The sequence below is a fragment of the Malus sylvestris genome, chromosome 8, assembly GCF_916048215.2.
Source record: "Malus sylvestris chromosome 8, drMalSylv7.2, whole genome shotgun sequence".
In the NCBI taxonomy this organism is placed as follows: Eukaryota; Viridiplantae; Streptophyta; class Magnoliopsida; order Rosales; family Rosaceae; genus Malus; species Malus sylvestris.
This window is the reverse complement of record NC_062267.1, coordinates 11,552,210-11,576,432: the sequence shown is the minus strand read 5'-3', so window position 1 is coordinate 11,576,432 and position 24,223 is coordinate 11,552,210. Positions and strand designations below refer to the sequence as shown.

At 37.3% G+C, this 24,223-nt stretch overlaps 1 protein-coding gene and 2 long non-coding RNA genes across 9 annotated transcripts in view; 2 read left to right on the top strand and 1 right to left on the bottom strand.

Moving 5' to 3' along the window:
* LOC126632727 (putative disease resistance protein At3g14460) overlaps nt 1–24,223 on the bottom strand; it is a 234,279-nt gene that overhangs the window by 104,324 nt on the left and 105,732 nt on the right. The gene's annotated exons all lie outside the window — the stretch shown is intronic.
* Nucleotides 1–24,223, top strand: part of LOC126632739 (uncharacterized) — a 165,471-nt gene that overhangs the window by 102,920 nt on the left and 38,328 nt on the right. The gene's annotated exons all lie outside the window — the stretch shown is intronic.
* LOC126632742 (uncharacterized) lies at nt 14,199–17,043 on the top strand. The gene is made up of 4 exons (XR_007626812.1): nt 14,199–14,328; nt 14,412–14,571; nt 14,677–14,745; nt 15,464–17,043. It is a non-coding gene; the product is annotated as an uncharacterized LOC126632742 (long non-coding RNA).

The window sequence follows — 24,223 nt, the reverse complement described above, 5'->3', positions numbered from 1 at the left end:
ACCCTCCAGCTCAGTTCAAGAATAAGCCTGTGGAAAGTTACTTCTTCAAAAGCAAAAGTATCTCATATCATCTCTTCTCATTTTTCTTCTCTTTATCCTTCATGCTGCTGCAAGATGGGGAGAAGGTGAACAATCAGTCGGAGCTCTGATTGCTTACCTTGTCTGTCACCTCTTTCAGCAGACCCCCTAGCTCGACGACTTGGGGGACTCCTACTACATGGTTTGTATCGCGCTTGACCAAGCCTGAAACTACAAGTAAGCTTCAAGTGAAATTGATACATTACCTTGTGCATCTCCACCAGTTAAAGATACCACCCCTGGATGGAGGAAGAGTACTTCCAGAGAAGATGCCACATCTACCTATGAGACAGATAAGGCAAGTCAAGACGACACCACACTCCGATACTTAGAAGTTTCGTGATTACGAGATCATTCTCCCACAATATTTCCTAATGTCATTTGTACTAAATCATTCACTTGTACTCACTAAATGAGAGCTTGAACCTATGTACTTGTGTAAACCCTTCACAATTAATGAGAACTCTTCTATTCCGTGGACGTAGCCAATCTGGGTGAACCACGTACATCTTGTGTTTGCTTTCCTATCTCTATCCATTTATATACTTATCCACACTAATGACCGGAGCAATCTAGCGAAGATCACAAAAAGCGATCGTTTTCGCTACCTAGGATCTATCTTGCAAGAGAACGGAGAATTAGATGGAGATCTCAACCATAGAATACGAGCTGGATGGAAAGAGTGCATCCGGCGTGTTGTGTGACCGTCGTAGGCCACTGAAGCTCAAGGGAAAATTTTATAGGACGGCAATAAGGCTAGCGATGTTGTATGGCACAGAATGTTGGGTGGTGAAGCATCAACACGTACACAAAATGGGTGTAGCGGAGATGAGGATGCTTCGTGGGATGTGTGGGCACACGAGAAAGGATAAGATTGGGAATGAGGATATCCGAGGTAAAGTAGGAGTAGCCGAAATTGTAGGAAATATGAGAGAAAATCGGCTCCGGTGATTTTGAACATGTGCAAAGAAGGCCGACTGACGCTCCGGTTCGAAGATGTGACTACGGGACAGAGGTTCAGGGCCGAAGGGGTAGAGGAAGACCTAGGACAACTTTGGAAGAGACTCTAAGAAAAGACTTAGAGTACTTGGATCTAACGGAGGACATGACACAAAACCGAGCGCAATGGCGTTCTAGGATTCATATAGCCGACCCCACTTAGTGGGAAAAGGCTTTGTTGTTGTTGTTGTTGTTGTTGTTGTATATGTATATATATATATATATATATATGTATACATAGGGAAGGGGATTCCGTGACTTTCATCGAAGTTTCATATTCCTCCATGATTTACTTACATTGATGTATAAGTACAACAAGTAAAGCTATGTCATGTGAGAAAAAAAAGACTTACACAGGATATTAGGTAAATTTTATTTGAATTCATATTATTTTATTCTACACTTAGTTTACTCTTTATACACATTATTTTAAAGGTAATGCTAGATAAACTAAATTTCGTAAACCATATAACGTAGTTGTTGACGATTGAATTATTATTTAAGTATTGATTAACGTGCTTATTTCTATTAGTGGTACATCACATGGTTTGCAAATTTGGTCTAAAAATTGGTCTACCTATCATTACTCTTTTTAAAATTCAACTATCAATATTTCTTTAAACCCAAATTTACTAATTAAATTACCCTCACAAACTCAATTCAGGATGTAAATTTATTTTTACATCCATTTAGAAAATTAAAAACCAAACTCAAAACAAACACTCTCCTCTGACGTTCTAAGTTATTCGGTAGCTGCTGATCGAACAGTTTCGTAGGCATTACAAAACAAAAAAGCACAGCTGCAACCATGGAATGAAGCTTCCACATTCCATGGAAATCGCATGGCTGCAACCTTAATTCAGCATAAATTCGACCAATCAAAGACCCATTTTCCTTTAGAACTCACCCTCTTTCTCACGTTAAAAGCTAGGGCATAAATCCTTTTTTTATTTGCTAGGGACAAAACAACTACTATGGTATTGTCCGATGTCGGACGAAAAATGGTTTATTTGCTGGGTAGGGACCGTACAACTACTATGTTATTGTCCGATCTTGGACAATACCAGGAGCATCATTTTTGGATCCTCTTTATGTAAATTCTAGAGATTTTTAAATGGTGTTATTTCATCGTAATATTATACAATTAGTTTTCGTCAGATACTATTCATACTTAATTTAAAATAATTTATGATCGCATGATATAAGATAAACGAACATAATTTGAGGATCTCCAGGACCCTTACAAAGATGATACAGAGAGGATTCTCATTTGGACAATACAACTACTATGTTATTGTCTTATCTTAGACAAAAAATGGGAACCGGATCCCTTCCAGATTGTATAAATCTGAGTCCACTAATCAATGCATTTGGATCATTGAAATTTGATCAAACGGTTACAATTATTATAACTTTTAGAGAAGCTCATTATTTGTAGTTGTTGAATCAAATTTTAATGGTCCGAACATATTCATTAATGAGTTCAGTTTTATAGGATCCCGGGGAATCCGGTTTCAAAAAATGCTTTATTTGCTAGGAGAGGAACAATACAACTACAATTCTTGATTTAAAAATGCTTTATTTGCTGGGACAGTGATCTTTTGCTTGCAGCTCTACATGTGAATTTTTGTCAGATCCCGTCAACTTTTTTTACATGGATGTTTCAATAAGTTTTGCTTTGATGCTAAAATATCTTCCCAGTGCGCCCACCGACTTTTCCTCCAACAACCAATATCTCCACTTTCATACTCCAATGTATTGGATTTTTTAGGGTTAAATTTATAAATAAAATTTTGTACATTAAATGATATGTAAATTGATGATTGAATTATTACTTAAGCATTCATAAATTAGTATTAGATCGATCGAGCTGCAGGAGCAACTTGTCCTCAATTCCCTCATGCCCTGCTCATTGTAGTTTAGAAGACGTGTTTTAGTGTTTTCCACCCACTTTCCTTCTTGCATTCTATAAACTAATAACTAGTTTTTTTTTCCGTATGTGCTCAGATCTCCATCAACTTTTCTCACTTGGGACCTTTCAATAAGTCTTGTTTTGATGCTAAAATATTTAAGTTGGAAAATGCAACGCGTTTTATGGGGTCCGCCACTTGGCATATGCATCCAGATCTCTGTCAATTTTTCTCATTTGGGATGTTTCAATGAGTTTTGTTTTGGTGCTAAAATATTTAAGTTCGAAAATGCAACGAGTTTTATAGGGTCCGCCACTTGGTGTATGCGTCTAGATCTCCGTCAATTTTTCTCACTTAGGATGTTTCAATGAGTTTTGTTTTGGTGTTAAATATTTAAGTTGGAAAATGCAACACGTTTTATGGGGTCCGCCACTTGGTGTATACGTCTAGATCTCTGTCAAATTTTCTCACTTGGGATGTTTCAATGAGTTTTATAGGATCTGCCAGTTGGAGATTTTTAACTTTTACCTAATTTATTTTTTATGGACGAAACGTTTATCTAATCAAATATCTTTCCCAGTGTTTCCCACCTCCGTTTCCTCCAACAACCAAAATTTGCACTTTTTTTTAATCGAAGAAAAACTTTAAGTTGAACTTTAGTGACGCGTTAGGTACTCGCGTCGGATGTATGTTCGCAAGAATGATGTGGAGCTAAAAATAATTTTAAAAATTATAGAGGTGACTCATGAATTTTGAGTAAAAAAGAAAAGATTACCCTCGAGGAACACATTGATTCTCACCCGCATGCAATGGACAATAACAACTCAATCAAGGAAGAGTTAAAGGTAATCAATATAATATTTATTCAAATCTCTCTCATCACTCCTCATCAATCCCTTATTGATTTTATTCAAAAGGTAACTCCCACAACTTCCTATTTGATTTAGAACTAATTACCATGTTAATTGCATGATATTATTTCACATAAAATCTTGCAATTATTCATCCAATTACACCATATATGGCCAGCCACTTTCCACTAATAGGGTTGGCCACCATCCTATAAATGCCCCTATTATCCCACTAAAATGTTAAGTCATTTGCTACCCACAAACTCCAAATACATTCTTTTCATAATTCTAACTTTGGCATCGAAGATTCTTCGGCCAAAGGCCCCCCCATTCATCATAGGCGCGTGAGGCTTTTGGCCTTAAATGAATGTGTTATTATTTTGCAAGTGCATTTTCATCAAATGAGAATATGACGGAAATCTGCATCCACAAATTGGTGTTTTCATTAAGAGTTTGATTCATACGCTCGAAGAAGACTCTCGCATTCAAAGTTTCTCGTTTGTTCGGAATTTTTTCGTACATTTTTATTCCTAGAATTTTTTAATTCTTTGAATAGACATAAGAGAAAAATACAATGGAGGAAAATTCGGAAACCACAACGAACAAAACTTCCTACTTTTAAGGATTTGGACCAAGTGATGGAGATCAAGACGTAAACCCTACCAGATGATCCACGAGACTCAACGCGATGGCAAAATGAGCAACTTTGCCACCATGGAGCATCGCCACCATCGTGGCCACGGGGACCATTGTGGCAGTGTATAGTGGGACAACTTCATGGCAGCCGGACCATCAGGCCACGGCCAAATAGGCAGCCCAACTTGTTGCCGCTGTAGCAACCTAGGCCCAGACGCCAGCAACTGTAGCCTGGCACAAGCCGTGTAATAGCAGGCCCAAGCCGTGCTCGAGATGAGAAGATGGCCAACGAACGCATGCTTCAGCGGCCCAGCCTACGCCAATTGAGTGACCCAACTCGGTCCCGTGGTCTAATTCGCTCCTGAGACCCACATAGCAGCTCAAACTGGTCCAAGATCGGTTCAACCATCCCAACTTCAAATTTCTGGACCGAAGATTGAATCGAGGGTATTTTCACCTTTTTCCGTAAATTTGACATATCCCAACTCAAATCTCACGTCTGGAGTCCATTACACTTTCATTACTCAAGGAGACGTGTATTGTCCAAGCTCTTCTACCCTAAATGGCGAACAACACTTGTCCCGACAAGTCATAGAGTTGACAAGCGCATTTGCGCAGTAGACGACCTTGGTGAATCAACTTTTATAGCCCATTGAGATGTCATGTGCCCCAGACGAGGTGTCCCGAAGCAGGACAAGGGCAGACGACGAACCTCTCCAACAGCGTCCTGATAAGTAGCCCCTCGAACAGTTATGAACAGAGTGTTCTGGCCGTCTACATTACCACCTGGGCCCTCGAGATAGCGTATACTCTCGTCTTAGTGTGCGGATGAGCATGCACTCTTAGTTAGGCCTACAGATGAACATACATTCACGGTTCGGGCCACACTCCGATAATCAACATGGACAACCTTCCAGGCGAAGTGTTCATTCACGACTATGCCTACTAGGAGCATCATCTACGTCATATCGGAGTAAGCAACACGACGAACGGAGAAAAGTAGCCATTCAATCTTTCTCAAGTTCAACTAGCAGCCAGCGAGTAACACGCTCGCTTGCTAGAAACGTACCACCATATGCACCGCAGTCGTGGCATAGACAAGTCGAGCATAGGGAAGAGCAGCTTAGATCAACAGATCACGACCGAGAGCAGACGAAAACTCTGCTACCCCAACAAAGGTAAATTAAAAAAAAAGTAGAGAGGTTCATGACGAAACAATTGCGTGACTTCTAGTGCAACGAAGTCACTGACGAGGCGCTACGACAAAACATGACCAACATAAGCAGGTCACCTTTCACGGACGAGATCAAGCAGGCAGAGCCTCCACGCAAGTTCAACATGCCATATTTCACATATTTTAAACGAGACGAATACCCGGAGAGTCACTTAAAGCACTACTGCAGCGCAATGATCCCTCATTAGAATAACGACGCCCTCATGTGCAAGATATTCGCCACTACTTTGCAAGGCGATGAGCAAGATTGGTTTCACACTCTACCGCCACAGTCCATCCAGAGTTTCGATAAGCTTTCTTTGGTTTTCACCAAAGAATATTCATTATATTGCTCGATTAAAAAGAAGTCCAACCACTTGCTCAATATCAAGAAGAACCCAACGGAGTTGCTCCACAACTATGTGAAGAGGTTCAAAGCATATAAGGCAAAGATAGTCAGATGCAATGACTCGATAGCTAGTGCAGCCTTCCAAAAAAGAATCCCAGCAGAGCACCCGTTATTCGAAGAATTGATCATGGGAGAAGATCTGACTATGGCTTACTCATTCGCTCTATCAGATAAGCATGCACTTTGGGACGAGGCTCGGGTAACAAACAAGGCACCTGAGCAGCCTCGAAAAGATTCGGCAGTAGCTCGAAAGAATGAGGACGAGAAGCAGTACAACATCAAAAATAGGCAGGAAGCGAAACACATGGCCTTATCCTCAACCAAAGGAGGCTCGACACCTAAGAACTATACTAAATTCTCGATCTCGATCCACCAAATCCTCCACAACATCAAGAATGAACCATGCTTTAAGTTGCCGAAGTAATCGAAGGGAGACACCTCTAAGTTGGAACACCACTTATTGCACATTCTATTGAGGTCCCGGTCACACAATCGACGACTACTACACTTGGAGAAATTACCTAGAAAAGATGGTGAAAAAAGGCAAGGTCGAAAGATACTTGGACAAGCCAGTTACGCAACCTAGAAGGAATGTAGACTCCGACGAAGAGTTGTCAACCAAGACAATTCGAATCAATGGCATTTCGCCAAATCCGAGCACTTGGGGGCCACCAACAACTCCAAGAAGAGGAAGATCTAACAGGCTCTATTAGTCTCACAGGTCCACGCAGTCGACACTCAAACTGGACCCATCATTGACTCAAACTGGACCCATCATTGGCTTCACCGAGCAAGATGCTAGAGGCGTCGACTTCCCACACGACGACGCACTAGTGATATTTGTCTAACTAGCCAATGCTATAGTCGACAAAATGATGGTTGACAATGGAAGTTTAGTCAACCTACTTCAGCTCTCAGTAATTCAGAAGATGGGCTTGGAAAGCACAATCATACGTCGAGTGAAGGTACGCACCAGATTCAACGGGCACACCTCGACTGACATCGACAACATTATACTAGACGTGAGAACACCACTAGTTGTCTCAAAGCAGACGTTCATGATAGTAAGCGACTTGTCTCTCTACAATAGGATTCTAGGGAAACATTGGCTAATAAAGTTGGATGTCGTAACCTCCGTTAAGTATCAAAAGATCTGATTCCGCATCTTGGGAGAATAAGTCAGCGATATTAAGTATGACTAGGCCACATCTCGATGATGCACTGTGCAAGTACTAGAAAGAAATTGTATGAATGTGATGGAGAGATAAGAGAGCAAGGAATGTAGAAAACAAATTTTTGAAAATTGTGTGTGAAACATTATGCCACAATAGGTATTTATAGACATTAAAACACCCGTTCATTGAGTCCTTTCATTTTAGTTAAAGATATACAACCCTTCTTAATAGTGCAAAAGACATGTCTTTCATTTACAATTTTCAGAAAATAAATATTGACTAATTACATCTTTTAATTCTACTCATACAATTTGAGTAAGCATCATGTCTTTTAACCAAGAATTACAACCATTCAACAAAATATACAACAGTAAAAGATTGAATAAAACCTAACATTTTGCTAAGGTTGCCGCACCTTTATCTATCATACACACACATATTATATAAATAATATAATATAAATATATATGATATATTACATACTATTAAAATCTCTAATAGATGTTTGCATAGTTAGGTGAAGTTTCAAATACATCATAGCTTAGGATTGAGACACTATTTATGAAACATGACCAAGAACTATGAATTATATATGAAAGTGGACCAAGAACTAGGCACTATTTAAGAAACTGGCCTAAGAATGAGACACTATAAATAGAAAGTGAACCAAAAACTAAGCAGTATTTGTCACATCCCTGGCTCGGCTTCGCCGTAGTACGATATTGTTCGCTTTGGGCCACGCCCTCACGGTTTTGTTTCTGGGAACTCACATGAGAACTTCCCAGTGCGATTTTGGGAATGCTCTCACCCGAACCTGTTTAACTTTGGAGTTTTAATGGAATCCGAGCCAGTAAGCTCCCAAAAGACCTCATGCTATAGAGAATGGAGCATGCACATATAAGGCACATCACCCCCTCTCCGTTGATGCTTCCCTCCCTATAGCACGATGCCTTTTGGGAACTCACTGGTTTCGGGTTCCATCGGTACTTTGAAGTCAAGCGAGCTCGGGCGAGAGCAATCCCAAGATGGGTGGCCCACTAAGAAGTTCTCATGTGAGTTCCCAGAAACAAAACCCTGAGAGTGTGGCCCAAAGCGAACAATATTGTGCTACGACGAAGCCGGTCCGGGATGTGACATAATGGTATCAGAGCCACTCTGCCGTGCGATGCGAGTGTGAGGATGAGGACATCGAGCCCCTAAAGGGGGTGGATTATAACATCCCACATCGACCAACGGAGAGGGGGCGATGTACCTTATATGTACATGTTTCTCTCCCTATAGCACGAGACCTTTTGGGAACTCAGTGGCTTCGGGTTCCATTGGAACTCAGAAGTTAAGCGAGCTCGGGCAAGAGGAATCCCAAGATGGGTGACCCTCTAGGAAGTTCTCGTGTGAGTTCCCAGAATACCTCATGCTATAAGGATGGAAGCATGTACATATAAGGCACATCACCCCCTTTCCGTTGGTCAATGTGGGATATTACAATATTTATGAATTTAGACTAATAAATAGTGTAGTACCTTTCACCTTCATAAAAGTATAGTATTGTTCAGTTTCATAAATAATGTAGTACCGGTCAGTTTCATAAACACTATAGTATCGTTCGATTTCATAAATAGTATAGTACTGTTAAGTTTCATAAATAGTGTTTGTGATGGACGCACGGATCCTACGTGTCAGGTTTATTTTAATTTTAATTTTATTTATATTAAAATTGGGTCTTTTTTATTAAAATTTAAATTCTTTTGTCCTCTTTATTAATATTAGCCTTCATGCACGCGTTCACGTGCGTGCAGAAGGTATTTTTTGAATCACGGCGTGCTAGGCGTGACTTACACGTTTTAAATGTATTTATATGCATAAATTGACAAAAGGATCGTCAAATATTTGAAGTAAATGAATAATCCTAGATCATGCTAGAAGAAACCCCTCATAAATCAATTAAAGCAGTTGAATTCACATAATAAAATTGGTCTCTATTGAATTTATATTAAGAATAGAGAAAATAATATTTAATAAATAACTGATAGAATCACATATTGCTAGCTCATTGTGAGGTTAAGCTCACCCCCCCTCCCCCTTAGTGTACATAATATCGTTTGTCCAAAAAAAAAAATCACTTGACAACTAATTTAATCACATTATTATTTGCATGCTAAATACTTTTTTTTATAACTTGCATAACACGCCTCTTAAGATGTTTTGAACGTGTTTAAAAATAGAGAAAATAATATTTAATGAACAACTAATTGAATCACATTATTGCTAGCTTATTATGAGGTACTAATTATTAAAAAAAACTGTTAAAAGGACAAAAATACCGCTGTCACATTTGATGCATTATTTTGAGTTTCTTTTGAAGTTTTTTGTTTGAAAGGTATTTTTGCCCAATTCTTTTTTGGTGAAGCTTGTGACACCAAAAAACATTGTTCATTGGCACTACTACAATATTAACTTTAGGTGTCGGATGATTCTGGCTGTTAATAAGCCATTCTGACGGATAAAAGATATCCGACACATAATTTATTTACTGTCGGATTAAAGTTACTTTCTGTCGGATATATCCGACAGAAATTTCTGGCGGATTTTTCCTGACGGATTTAACCCTCAGTATTTTTGAATTCTTTTTTTTTTAATATTTTTAACATATTCTGGCGGTTTTTAAGTTACTTATGGTAGTTATAACCGACAGAAATTGACAATTTTATTATTTTAGTTTCTGGCGGTTATTATTTTATTATTCTGACAGTTATAACCGACAGACATTGACTATTATATTATTTTAAAATGTTATATTGATTAAAAATATATAAATAAATAAACAAATGGTTTAAATATTTTTTTTTCACTCACGGTCCCATTACCTAATCTCTGAATGTTTTTTTTTTTGCGACTTTTTACACATGCTATCTCGGAGTATATACAAACATATTTGACTGTTGGATCATTGAAACTAGTTTCGTAGAATGCATATCCTATCAAATTGATAGATTTAACAAACACTTAAGAGTTAATGTTATACTTCCATTAAGTATAAAAAATTATCCACTAGTGTAAATATTTTAAATTGAAGATCAAATTTGTTCAATGCATTCTTATAGGGTCGAGGAGTGTAGCTGTAAAAAATCATCAAAATCTGAGCTAAAATAATCGGTAAATTGTGATTTTTCGTTTATAACCGTCGAAAACTTTTGTTTTGTTACCTAATCTCTGAATGTTTATTTTTTGTGATTTTTTACGTATGCGATCTTAGAGTATATATAAACATATTTGATGGTTGGATCGTTGAAACTAGTTTCGTAGAATGCATATCCTATCAAATTGATAGATTTAACAAACACTTAAGAGTTGATGTTATACTTCCATTAAGTATAAAAAATTATCCACTAGTGTAAATATTTTAAATTGAAGATCGAATTTGTTCAATGCATTCTTATAGAGTCGAGGAGTGTATCTATAAAAAATCATCAAAATCGGAGCTAAAATAACTGTTAAATTATGATTTTTCGTTTATAACCGTAAAAAACTTTCGTTCTGTTACCTAATCTCTGAATGTTTGGTTTTTGTGATTTTTTAGGTATGCGATCTCGGAGTATATACAAACATATTTGACGGTTGGATCGTTGAAACTAGTTTCGTAGAATGCATATCCTATCAAATTGATGGATTTAACAAACACTTAAGAGTTAATGTTATACTTCCATTAAGTATAAAAAATTATCCACTAGGGTAAATATTTTAAATTGAAGATCGAATTTGTTCAATACATTCTTATAGGGTCGAGGAGTGTAGCTGTAAAAAATCATCAAAATCGGAGCTAAAATAACCGTTAAATTGTGATTTTTGGTTTATAACCGTCGAAAACTTTTGTTATGTTACCTAATCTCTGAGTGTTTGTTTTTTTGTGATTTTTTAGGTATTCGATCTCGGAGTATATACAAACATATTTGACGGTTGGATCGTTGAAACTAGTTTCGTAGAATGCATATCCTATCAAATTGATGAATTTAACAAACACTTAAGAGTTAATGTTATACTTCCATTAAGTATAAAAAATTATCCGCTAGGGTAAATATTTTAAATTGAAGATCGAATTTGTTCAATACATTCTTATAGGGTCGAGGAGTGTAGCTGTAAAAAATCATCAAAATCGGAGCTAAAATAACCGTTAAATTGTGATTTTTGGTTTATAACCGTCGAAAACTTTTGTTCTGTTACCTAATCTCTGAGTGTTTGTTTTTTGTGATTTTTTAGGTATTCGATCTCGGAGTATATACAAACATATTTTACGGTTGGATCGTTGAAACTAGTTTCATAGAATGCATATCCTATCAAATTGATAGATATAACAAACACTTAGAGTTAATGTTATACTTCCATTAAGTATAAAATATGATTTATCCACAGTGTAAATATTTTAAATTGAAGATCGAATTTTTTCAATACATTCTTATAGGGTCGAGGAGTGTAGCTGTAAAAAATCATCAAAATCGGAGCTAAAATAACCGTTAAATTGTGATTTTTGGTTTATAACCGTCGAAAACTTTTGTTCTGTTACCTAATCTCTGAGTGTTTGTTTTTTTTGTGATTTTTTAGGTATTCGATCTCGGAGTATATACAAACATATTTGACGGTTGGATCGTTGAAACTAGTTTCGTAGAATGCATATCCTATCAAATTGATGGATTTAACAAACACTTAAGAGTTAATGTTATACTTCCATTAAGTATAAAAAAGTATCCGCTAGGGTAAATATTTTAAATTGAAGATTGAATTTGTTCAATACATTCTTATAGGGTCGAGGAGTGTAGCTGTAAAAAATCATCAAAATCGGAGCTAAAATAACCGTTAAATTGTGATTTTTGGTTTATAACCGTCGAAAACTTTTGTTCTGTTACCTAATCTCTGAGTGTTTGTTTTTTGTGATTTTTTAGGTATTCGATCTCGGAATATATACAAACATATTTGACGGTTGGATCGTTGAAACTAGTTTCGTAGAATGCATATCCTATCAAATTGATGGATTTAACAAACACTTAAGAGTTAATGTTATACTTCCATTAAGTATAAAAAATTATCCACTAGGGTAAATATTTTAAATTGAAGATCGAATTTGTTCAATACATTCTTATAGGGTCGAGGAGTGTAGCTATAAAAAATCATCAAAATCGGAGCTAAAACAACCGTTAAATTTTGATTTTTTGTTTATAACCGTCGAAAACTTTTGTTTTGTTACCTAATCTCTGAATGTTTGTTTTTTGTGATTTTTTACGTATGTGATCTCAAAGTATTTACAAACAAATTTGACGGTTAAATCATTGAAAAAAGTTTCGTAGAACATGTATCGCGTCAAAACGGTAGATTAAATAAACACTTAGAGTTAATGTTATAATTCCATTAAGTATAAAATAAGATTTTGTGGTATCCACTAGTGTAAATATTTTAAATTGAAGATCAAATTTATTCATTGCATTCTTATAGGGTCAAGGAGTGTAGCTGTAAAAAATCATTAAAATCAGAGCTAAAATAACCATTAAATTGTGAATTTTCGTTTATAACCGTCGAAAACTGTTGTTCCGTTACGCAATCTCTGAATGTTTGTTTTTACAATTTTTTACGTATGCAATCTCAGAGTGTGTACAAATAAATTTGACGGTTGGATTGTTGAAAAACGTTTCGTAGAATGCATATCGAGTCAAAACGGTAGATTAAACAAACACTTAGAGTTAATGTTATATTTCCCCATCAAGTATAAAATAAGATTTTGTGGTATCCACTAGTGTAAATATTTTAAATTGAAGATCGAATTTATTTATTGCATTCTTATAGGGTCGAGGAGTGTAGCTGTAAAAAATCATTAAAATCAGAGCTAAAATAAACCGTTAAATTGTGATTTTTCATTTATAACCGTAAAAAACTTTTGTTCCGTTACGTAATCTCTGAATGTTTGTTTTTTACGATTTTTTACGTATGAAAAAAGTTTTGTAGAATGCATATCTCCGTTAAATTTGCCGAAATTTTTAAGTGGGAAAAGTAATTTGTGCTAAATTTTTATTTCCGATAAAAAATTTGTTATGTCGTGATTTATCTTCTTAATTTCTTTGAACAAAGCCGAATTTAGACATGGTTCTAGAAAAGAGAAAGACTTGCATGATGGATACATCGTCATGGTGCCATCTTATGCCAATGAATAAACATGTGTAAAATTTTTATTCACAAATTATTGTTTTATACAAACCGTCACTTGTACGATCCCCTGTAAGTTGTCCCCGTAAAGGCATAGGACTATAGCTCAATGCATTTTTTTAGGGTGAATTGGCAATTTAGTCATTGAATTATCAACTGAGTGAAAATTAGGTCCTTAAACTATTTTTTTCAAAAAAAATAGTCCTTGAATTATAAAAACCTGCCAATTACATTCTTAATAGTAGATTTGAAGCTACTATATATATTCAACGAAAGATGTACATTCCCCCATAAGGGAACACATGTATTATCCATAAAAATATATTTAACCCCCCAACATAAGTTCTAAGCCAAAAATTCAATCCCTTTGTAAGTTCTAAAGCCAAACCATAAAACATCAAAGTTTTTAAAAAATAATATCCCTTGTTCCTGAAAAGTTTAGGGGATAAAACATCAAAGTTTTACAAAAATAATATCTGTCACAGCCCGTCCCAGAATTTTAATTCCGAGGACGTGAAAAGACAAAAATGCCCTTAAACGGGACTAAGGGGCGAAAATTTAACAATTGGTTTTACTTAAAGTTCCTAAGTTATTTAGTTTTAGGAACTTAAACTAGGCTTAAGTTGGATTTTTATGTTGGAACTTATGAAATTGGAATTGGGTTGGACATGTGGGATCCCCACACCTCAAAACCCTCCCCATAACCCGTAACATTGTCTCTCACTCTCCTCCCTCACGAGACTCTCTGTCACTCTTCTTCTCCGTTCGAACCAAACCAACCACAAAACAACCTTAAACTTCCACCAACGACGGAGTTAAGACCACCATCAAACTCCTGGAACCTCCACGATCACGATGGTATCCATTTCAGGTAAGTTTTGCTTCGGAAAACCCTAGTTTCAAAGTTCCCGTGAAATGGTACTGTTCATGATATTCTAAATGACTACGTTTTAGGCTAAAACAAGATCACAGCGAGCTTAGTGAGGTCCCAAGGAAGCTCGGAGTGCTTCGTTGGAAGTTTTTGGACGTAAGAACACGGAGATCGACAAGTTCAAAGTTTGGCCGGAGCTTTCGAGGCTTTTTCCGGCGAATATCCGGCGATTTAGGAGTCGAGGTAGGTATCAATATCTTCGTCTCGTCAAGTACTACAACTTTCATTTTTTATTCACTCAATTTTGTTGAGTATTGAAGAAGTTATACTCATTTGAAAAATACCCAGTTTCCGGCGACCTCCAAGGCTTTCGAGGCCGTTTCCGGCCAAACCACGGCGAACTAGGTGTTGTGCAAGGTACCATTCTCTTTTTCTCTTCAAGGGATACAACTTTTGTTTTTGAATCACTTGATTTCGTTGAGAAATGACAAAGTTATGGCAATTTGAAAAACGGCCGCCGGAAAAACCCGTCCGGCGACCCAAGGAAGAAGAAGGTGCGCGTGGGGGCGCGTAGGTCCGTGCCTTCCTTGGCGCGTGGGGGCGCGTTCTACAGTAAAAAATTATTTTAAAAATATGTCGACATCCGTGACGTCGAGTAGATCACTGTGGTATATTCATATACCCAATTTGAGCACCGTATGAGAAAGTTATTAAGGATTGTTGGTTAGGTGTTCGAATAACGTTTTATAGTTTTCGCATTAGGTGAAAATGTGAATTAATGATCCGACCGTTGGATCGTCACCAAACTTTGATACGTTGTAATACGTAATATTTGAGGATTATAGGAACTTACAGATTGGGAATCCGATTTGCGGATCTTCCGAAATTGGAGTTGTAAGTCCATAATATAGAATGTTAACCGTCACCTAGTTTTGTTAATTGACGGAGATCCGACCGTTGGATGGTAATGAAATTTTAGGAGGTTATCCTAGAGATATATTGTGGACCTCTGGAAGTTATGGATTTAAAATCCGAGTGGTGGATCTTCCGGATCGAACTACGTAGTGACGTATTTTATATAAGTTATATATTCTATCGATATGAATTCTAAGGTTGGAATTGATTATTGTTTTAGGCGTCGATCGTCATGACGCCTTGGCGTATTGTGCTAGGGAGTTGTAGGGCGAACTCCAGGTGAGTGGGCAGTTTTGTTTTCCGTATATATATATATATACTTGACGTTTTCCCAGAAATTGAAATTTAATGAAAGTATGCTTTAAATGCAATGTATAAAATTATATGAAAAGTATATAGAAATGTGAATCGAATTGCCATGCATGAAATGATATGAAAAGTATGAATTGAGATATGATGCATATATATGAAATGGTGCTGTGGACGCACAGGTGAGTATCAGGTGAGTATTATTACTGTTATGATGATGTTGAGATATGTTGAGCTCATAAACTGCACCTTGGTATTAGTGCTTATTATTATTCACCGCATCGTATGCTCACCTTGGATCCAAGTAGATGCTAGTCGTACAGACCACCGGGGGTGGTTCCGACATGCCAGTCGTACAGACCGTTAGAGGGGTTCCGACTGGTAGGTGACCTTAGATTATGTGCACAGATGATTGATGAGAAAAGCACTAGAGCATATTATTACACCATTAAGTCGTACAGATTACATTAGGTAATTCCGACTTATGTGCAGTGTAGTGCCGTACAAGTCATACTAGGTGAATCCGGCATGGCCGTACAGGTCACAGTTGGTGACTCCGGTTAGATGATATTTTGAGCTATAGATTCAACCGTACAGGACCATTGTAGGGTCTTCGGTTGATTATTTTCTTTCACCTGATTTATGTTGATGCATTCATATTATACTGTTGAATTTAGACATGGCATGGCATAACTGATATGAAAAATGTTGAAAAAGTGAATTGAAGTTTTGAGATTATATATGTATATTTATATTTTACATTTCTGGGAAAGTATACAAGTTTTACGGAGAAGGGTTACAATGTTTTGAGAAAAGTTGGATTTGAAAAGATTTGTTTTACTGACCCACTCAATTTTGGTTTTGCGCCCCTCCAGGTTAAAGAATAGCTGAGGTGTGGTGGCTACGAGGAATTCGACGGTGTTCTGACAGATTGGACAAAATTAGGACTCACCTTCGGGTGTATCAACTTATAAATTGTATAATTAAAGCTTCCGTACTGTGCAAATGGTTATGTCACTCTCACGTGACGGCCAGCATGCCCTCCTTCGGGACGGGGTGTGTAAGTTGGTATCAGAGCATGGTTGCAATCTTGGACATTTTGAGAAGTTCTAGTGAATTCTGTCAGAACTACATCGCCTCGTAGCAAGCCACTTAGTTAGAGGAATTTAGTCTCCCTAATATAGCAGTTTAGGGGAAACTATTATTATGGTGATTCAGTCTATTATAAAAAGGGACATTTTAAGAAGGGATATGAGTCGAATTTGAATCACCTTATGAAATGATGAACCTGAGGGAGCGAAGTAACGGTTTAACCATTTGGAAAAGATGTTTCAGATTATGCAAGTCAAAGGAAATTTCCTTCTGACAAGGGGTCGAGACGACTACCTGGTTTTGGTTATGAATTTGTATCCTGGTGGAAACAGGAGTATGATTTGTTGTCACCGGAGGAACAGTCGATTGAGAATTGTTTAAGGACTTGTTTAAGGAAAAGTTTATCCCTCCGGCATTTATAGATGGTAGTAAGCAATAGTTTGCAAATGTGAATCAAGGAAGTTGACGATAAATGAATATTATAGAAAGTTTTCAGACTAGCCTCGTTTCCATTCAGATATTACTGCCATTTTGGTGGAGGTGTTATGTTGTTTTAAGCTGGGTGGCAAAACGGGAAGTGGTATTTTGGGTGACCACTATCCATTGTACTTCTTACCTGGAGTATACAAGATGTTGTTGAGCCTTGAGGACTCTGAGAACATGATCAATGAGAATAAAGAAGAATAAGAAATGAATGGGAATCAAAAGAAGACGATAAAGTTAATGATTCGTCATATCAAGAATATCGAAGGATTCAGAGTTTAAAAAGAAGTGAAGCTAGAATTAATTCTTCCAGCTGAGGTTTTATTGTCGCTAGTCAGAGTAAAAGTGATGGATATACTGGTAATCCCAGATATTTGAGACAAGGTGTCTCGAGTAAAGGAAATGTACCTTGTGCAGCAGGTACAAAATTAACACTTTGGGAAGTGTGAAATTAATGAATGTGTTTATGTGAACAGAGGGGACACAGAATTGTGAATCGTCCCTAGAATCAGTTGTACTCAATAATTTTCCATGATATCATAGTGTCGATTCAGCAGAGTTATGGACTTAGTAGTTTGGTCGGATTGACCGTGAGTACAGAGAGATTTGATGAGTTATATGTTCAGCCGTACAGGCCACAAGAGGTGGATCCGGCTGACACATGAGAAATTGGTGAGTTATAGGCTCGGCCGTACAGGCCACAAGATGTGGATCCGGCTGACGTATTACTGGGATAATTGTTGAGTAAGTCGCACAGGCCACTATAAGTGACTCCGACTTATGTGTTAACATGGATGGATGAGCTTAGACTCAGCCGTACAGGTCATCCTAGCTGACTCCGGCTGATATAATCCTATTTATTGTCAATGTTGCCAAAGAAAGTAATGTTGGAGCGTGATAGAGGAGGCGTATATGTGTATTCTAATGAAGAACAAAATGATAGTATTACACCTTTGGGAATTGTTGCTTACTTATCGAGACAACGATGATTTATTAGTATTGCGGGCTGCAGACCGTAATATTTATAACTTATTCGTTGGATCTGTTAAGCAAGTAAACAGGTAGGTTACCTACATGAGTTTGGTGTCGTTCAAGGTGTTCAGTATGGTGAAAAGATAAAGTTATGCCAGTGAATATTATTTCGTGGGACATCGATGAACTGAAAGTGATTTTAGGGATAGTTTAATTGCGTTAAATCATAACAAGATAGATTGCTACGGGAACCAGTTACCTTTCCCAAATTGGATGACTAGAGGTTACTTTTGTGGGTATGCAAAGTGGATTGAGTTAGGCCATCATTTATGCTGTGAGAGCAAAGAGATTGTTATCGAAAGGCTGCCAAGGATACTTAGCTCGTGTGGTGCTAAATGATGTGCTTCTAGTATTTTGGAAAATGTAAAGGTGGTTAGACATTTTCTCGATGTTTTCCCTGAGGAATTACATGGATTGTCTTCAGGCAGAGATATGAGGTTCACTATTGATTTGTTGCCAGGTATAAATTTATGTTAAAGATTGGTTCGTGATGAGTTAAGGGAATTGGAAATTCAGTTGAGAGAATTGGTTGATAAAAGTTTTATTCAACCTAGTACAACACTGTTGAGGAGCACCAGTTTGTTGGTGAGAAAGGAAATGGACTTAGAGATTGTTCATTGATTATAGATAATGGAATCGGGTAACGAATGAGAACCGTTATCCATTGTGGTGTATTGACGCTCATTTGATCAGTTCAAAGGTGCTTGTATATTTTCAAAGATTGACTTGAGGTCTGTTTATTATCAATTGAAGATTATGAGTAACGTTGTTCCTAAGATTGTTTTTCTGGACTCGTTATAGTCTTTATGAAGTTTGGTGATGCTATATGGATACTCATGCTGTTTTATGAATTATTGGATGAAGTATTCCAATAATGCCTTGATAAATAGATATCATTTTCATTGAAGATATTCTGGCATATTCTGAGCCAGAGCAGAGCATGTAAACATATTAAGTTGGTGAAGCAAAGATTGAGAGAAAATTTGTTGTATGCTAAGTAGCAAATGCTAAAGTTAGATGAATCAGGTGGCATTCTGAGATTTGTTATATATTCTTGAGGTATTCAAGTGAATCCTTAAAAGATAGCAGAAATTGAGAATTTGGAACAACCACGAGTCGTAATTGAGATTTGGAATTTCTTAGCTTACCAGGCTATCTTGGATGGTTGTGAAATTTTTTTCAGTCATTGCTTTGTCATTGACGAGACTGTTGAGAAAAGAGGTTATGTATGAGTGGGAAGGAAATTGTGAGCAAAGGATTCAACAACTGAAGTATTTCCTCACTCATGCACGTATTTTAGTAATCCCAGAGAATAGTGGTAATCATAAATTTTTAGTGATGTTTCTTGAATGGTATTGGATGCATGTTGATGCAAATGTTAGGGTGATTGCATAAGTTTCACGACAAATGGAATCTCATGAGATGAATTACCCTACTGGTGATTTGGAAGTCACGATTATCATCCTTGCTGTGAAGTTATGGAGACATTCTATGTTGATAAGAATGCAAGATTTTACAAATCAAAAGAGTCTCCAATATTTGTTTACTCGGAAGGATTTCAATATGAGGCAACAAAGGTGGATTGAATTACTTAGTGATTATGATTGTACGATCATGGTGATCGTGAATTGTTGTAGCTAAAGCACTTGATGAGAAGACTCTAGTAAGAATTAATGATTGGTACGTTTGCCAAGATTATCTTCTTGTGGATTGGAAATCAACTGAAGTAAAATTAAGAATGGAAGATCGAGAAGAAGTTATACTTGTTAAATTTCAAGTTAGGCCTGTTTGGTAAGGTCGTACTCGAAACTTAAATGTTTGACGAGGAAATTTAAGAATTAACCAAGGCAAGGAAAGAAGGGGAAAAAGAAAGATTCGATCACGAAGGAGTTTTAGTAGACCCTGAGACTATGGATGAGTCTCCTCAAAGTATTCAGGTGATTAAGTTAACCTGAAGTAACCAGGAATGGCAAAAGAGATCAACAGATGGATATGCCACTAATCGAGTGTGTAAGGTAAATGGTTTGATATTTTTGGAATTTCACCATGAACAGAAATAGTAAGATTCAGAAAGGAAGACAAGATAAGTCTTGAACACATCAGTCCGTTTTGATCATTAAAGGAATCGACGAAGTTGCATACAAGCTTGTGATGCCTTTAGAATTGGCTAAGACACATAATGTATTTTGTGTTCGATGCGTTGTCACTAGGTGGCAGAGTCGTCTCATGGAATTCTGGTGCAACTATTGAGAATTAAGCTGGATCTAATTAGTAAGGAGCTATGGACGACTTGGGATTGGAAAAAGAAGGTCCTGAGAATTAAGACAGAATAAGTGGTAAAAGCTTGTGAAGGAAATCATTCAGTAGAAAATTATGTGGGAGAAAGAGAATCGGATGAGAGAGATTTACCCGAAGCTATTGTTGGAGTATGGTTGATTTAGTTGGTTACTGGAATTTCGGGGACGAAATTCTATAAGGAGGGAAGATTGTCACAGCCCGTCCCAGAAATTTTAATTCCGAGGACGTGAAAAGATGAAAATGCCCTTAAACGGGACTAAGGGGCGAAAATTTAACAATTGGTTTTACTTAAAGTTCCTAAGTTATTTGGTTTTAGGAACTTAAACTAGGCTTAAGTTGGATTTTTATGTTGGAACTTATGAAATTGGAATTGGGTTGGACATGTGGGATCCCCACACCTCAAAACCCTCCCCATAACCCGTAACATTCTCTCTCTCTCTCCTCCCTCACGAGACTCTCTGTCACTCTTCTTCTCCGTTCGAACCAAACCAACCACAAAACAACCTTAAACTTCCACCAACGACGGAGTTAAGACCACCATCAAACTCCTGGAACCTCCACGATCACGATGGTATCCATTTCAGGTAAGTTTTGCTTCGGAAAACCCTAGTTTCAAAGTTCCCGTGAAATGGTACTGTTCATGATCTTCTAAATGACTACATTTTAGGCTAAAACAAGATCACAGCGAGCTTAGTGAGGTCCCAAGGAAGCTCGGAGTGCTTCGTTGAAAGTTTTTGGACGTAAGAACACGGAGATCGACAAGTTCAAAGTTTGGCCGGAGCTTTCGAGGCTTTTTCCGGCGAATATCTGGCGCGTTAGGAGTTGAGGTAGGTATCAATCTCTTCGTCTCGTCAAGTAATACAACTTTCCTTTTTGTTTCACTCAATTTCGTTGAATATTGAAGAAGTTATACTCATTTGAAAAATACCCAGTTTCCAGCGACCTCCGAGGCTTTCGAGGAAGTTTCCGGCCAAACCACGGCGAACTAGGTGTTGTGCAAGGTACCATTCTCTTTGTCTCTTCAAGGGCTACAACTTTCTTTTTTGAATCACTTGATTTCGTTGAGAAATGACAAAGTTATGGCAATTTGAAAAACGGCCGCCGGAAAAACCAGTCCGGCGACCCAAGGAAGAAGAAGGTGCGCGTGGGGGCGCGTAGGTCCGTGCCTTCCTTGGCGCGTGGGGGCGCGTTCTACAGTAAAACATTATTTTAAAAATATGTCGACGTCCGTGACGTCGAGTAGATCACTGTGGTATATTCATATACCCAATTTAAGCACCGTATGAGAAAGTTATTAAGGATTGTTGGTTAGGTGTTCGAATAACGTTCTATAGTTTTCGCATTAGGTGAAAATGTGAATTAATGATCCGACCGTTGGATCATCACCAAACTTTGATACGTTGTAATACGTAATATTTGAGGATTATAGGAACTTACAGATTGGGAATCCGATTTGCGGATCTTCCGAAATTGGAGTTGTAAGTCCATAATATAGAATGTTAACCGTCACCTAGTTTTGTTAATTGACGGAGATCCGACCGTTGGATGGTAATGAAATTTTAGGAGGTTATCCTAGAGATATATTGTGGACCTCTGGAAGTTATGGATTTAAAATCCGAGTGGTGGATCTTCCGGATCGAACTACGTAGTGACGTATTTTATATAAGTTATATATTCTATCGATATGAATTCTAAGGTTGGAATTGATTATTGTTTTAGGCGCCGATCGTCATGACGCCTTGGCGTATTGTGCTAGGGAGTTGTAGGGCGAACTCCAGGTGAGTGGGCAGTTTTGTTTTCCGTATATATATATACTTCACGTTTTCCCAGAAATTGAAATTTAATGAAAGTATGCTTTAAATGCAATGTATAAAATTATATGAAAAGTATATAGAAATGTGAATCGAATTGCCATGCATGAAATGATATGAAAAGTATGAATTGAGATATGATGCATATATATGAAATGGTGCTGTGGACGCACAGGTGAGTATCAGGTGAGTATTATTACTGTTATGATGATGTTGAGATATGTTGAGCTCATAAACTGCACCTTGGTATTAGTGCTTATTATTATTCACCGCATCGTATGCTCACCTTGGATCCAAGTAGATGCTAGTCGTACAGACCACCGGGGGTGGTTCCGACATGCCAGTCGTACAGACCGTTAGAGGGGTTCCGACTGGTAGGTGACCTTAGATTATGTGCACAGATGATTGATGAGAAAAGCACTAGAGCATATTATTACACCATTAAGTCGTACAGATTACATTAGGTAATTCCGACTTATGTGCAGTGTAGTGCCGTACAGGTCATACTAGATGACTCCGGCATGGCCGTACATATCACAGTTGGTGACTCCGGTTAGATGATATTTTGAGCTCTAGATTCAACCGTACAGGACCATTGTAGGGTCTCCGGTTGATTATTTTCTTTCACCTGATTTATGTTGATGCATTCATATTATACTGTTGAATTTAGACATGGCATGGCATAACTGATATGAAAAATGTTGAAAAAGTGAATTGAAGTTTTGAGATTATATATGTATATTTATATTTTACATTTCTGGGAAAGTATACAAGTTTTACGGAGAGGGGTTACAATGTTTTGAGAAAAGTTGGATTTGAAAAGATTTGTTTTACTGACCCACTCAATTTTGGTTTTGCGCCCCTCCAGGTTAAAGAATAGCTGAGGTGTGGTGGCTACGAGGAATTCGACGGTGTTTGGACAAAATTAGGACTCACCTTCGGGTGTATCAACTTATAAATTATATAATTAAAGCTTCCGTACTGTGCAAATGGTTACGTCACTCTCACGTGACGGCCAGCATGCCCTCCTTCGGGACGGGGTGTGTAAATATCCCTCGTAGAATGCATATCTCCGTTAAATTTGCCTAAAATTTTAAGTGGGAAAAGAAATTTGTGCTAAATTTTTATTTATGTTTTTCAAGTATTGATTACACAATATTTAGTTTGTGTGATGACATTTTCATTGAACAATTATCATTTTGTTTCTTTATTGCATATTTTACATGGGTTATTATCTATTAAACCAAACAATTATTTATTTAATTTTAAAAAACGTATTCTATTTAAATACATATTATTTATTTATTTATTAAACCAAAAAATTATTATTTTATTTTTTTAAATCGTAACAAAATTTTGGGGAGAATTTAAAATTCTGGAGGGAATTTAAAATTTTGGGAGGAAATTTTGAGGAGATTTTTGCCGCCATTTTTTTCTGTCTTTTGTCTGTTTTTATTTTTTTAATAATTTATGTCGGTTTTTATTTAAAAATATTTCTGTCGGTTAAGATCGACAGTAATGAAAATTTTCCAAAATAAAACCCCTCCCTCTCTTCGTTGCGCCAGTGCCTTCTCCCTCTCTTCCTTCTTCTTCTTCACAAGTGACTTATCAAGTTTGGTTGGCCCGAACAAGTCCCCGAATTCAGACGAATCAATCCTTTTGCAAAGCAGCTGGACCGAGGCAGAGAGAGAAGCCTCATCGCTGATAAAAGCTCCATCCATTTTTGCTGCTACGGATTTCCAACAAGTAGTGTAAGTAATTTGCAAATATCTGAAACTAAAAGAAAAAACACTCTCGAAATGCAGGTCATGTACTGGGGAGATGAACTGGGGAGATATGGGCGTTGATCTCTGGGAAGGAACAAACTGAAAAATATGAGGTGCGGGTTTTTTTTTCCTTCATTTAAAATATAGAGAAATGTGTATGTGATTAACCTCCATTTTATGAAACCTTTT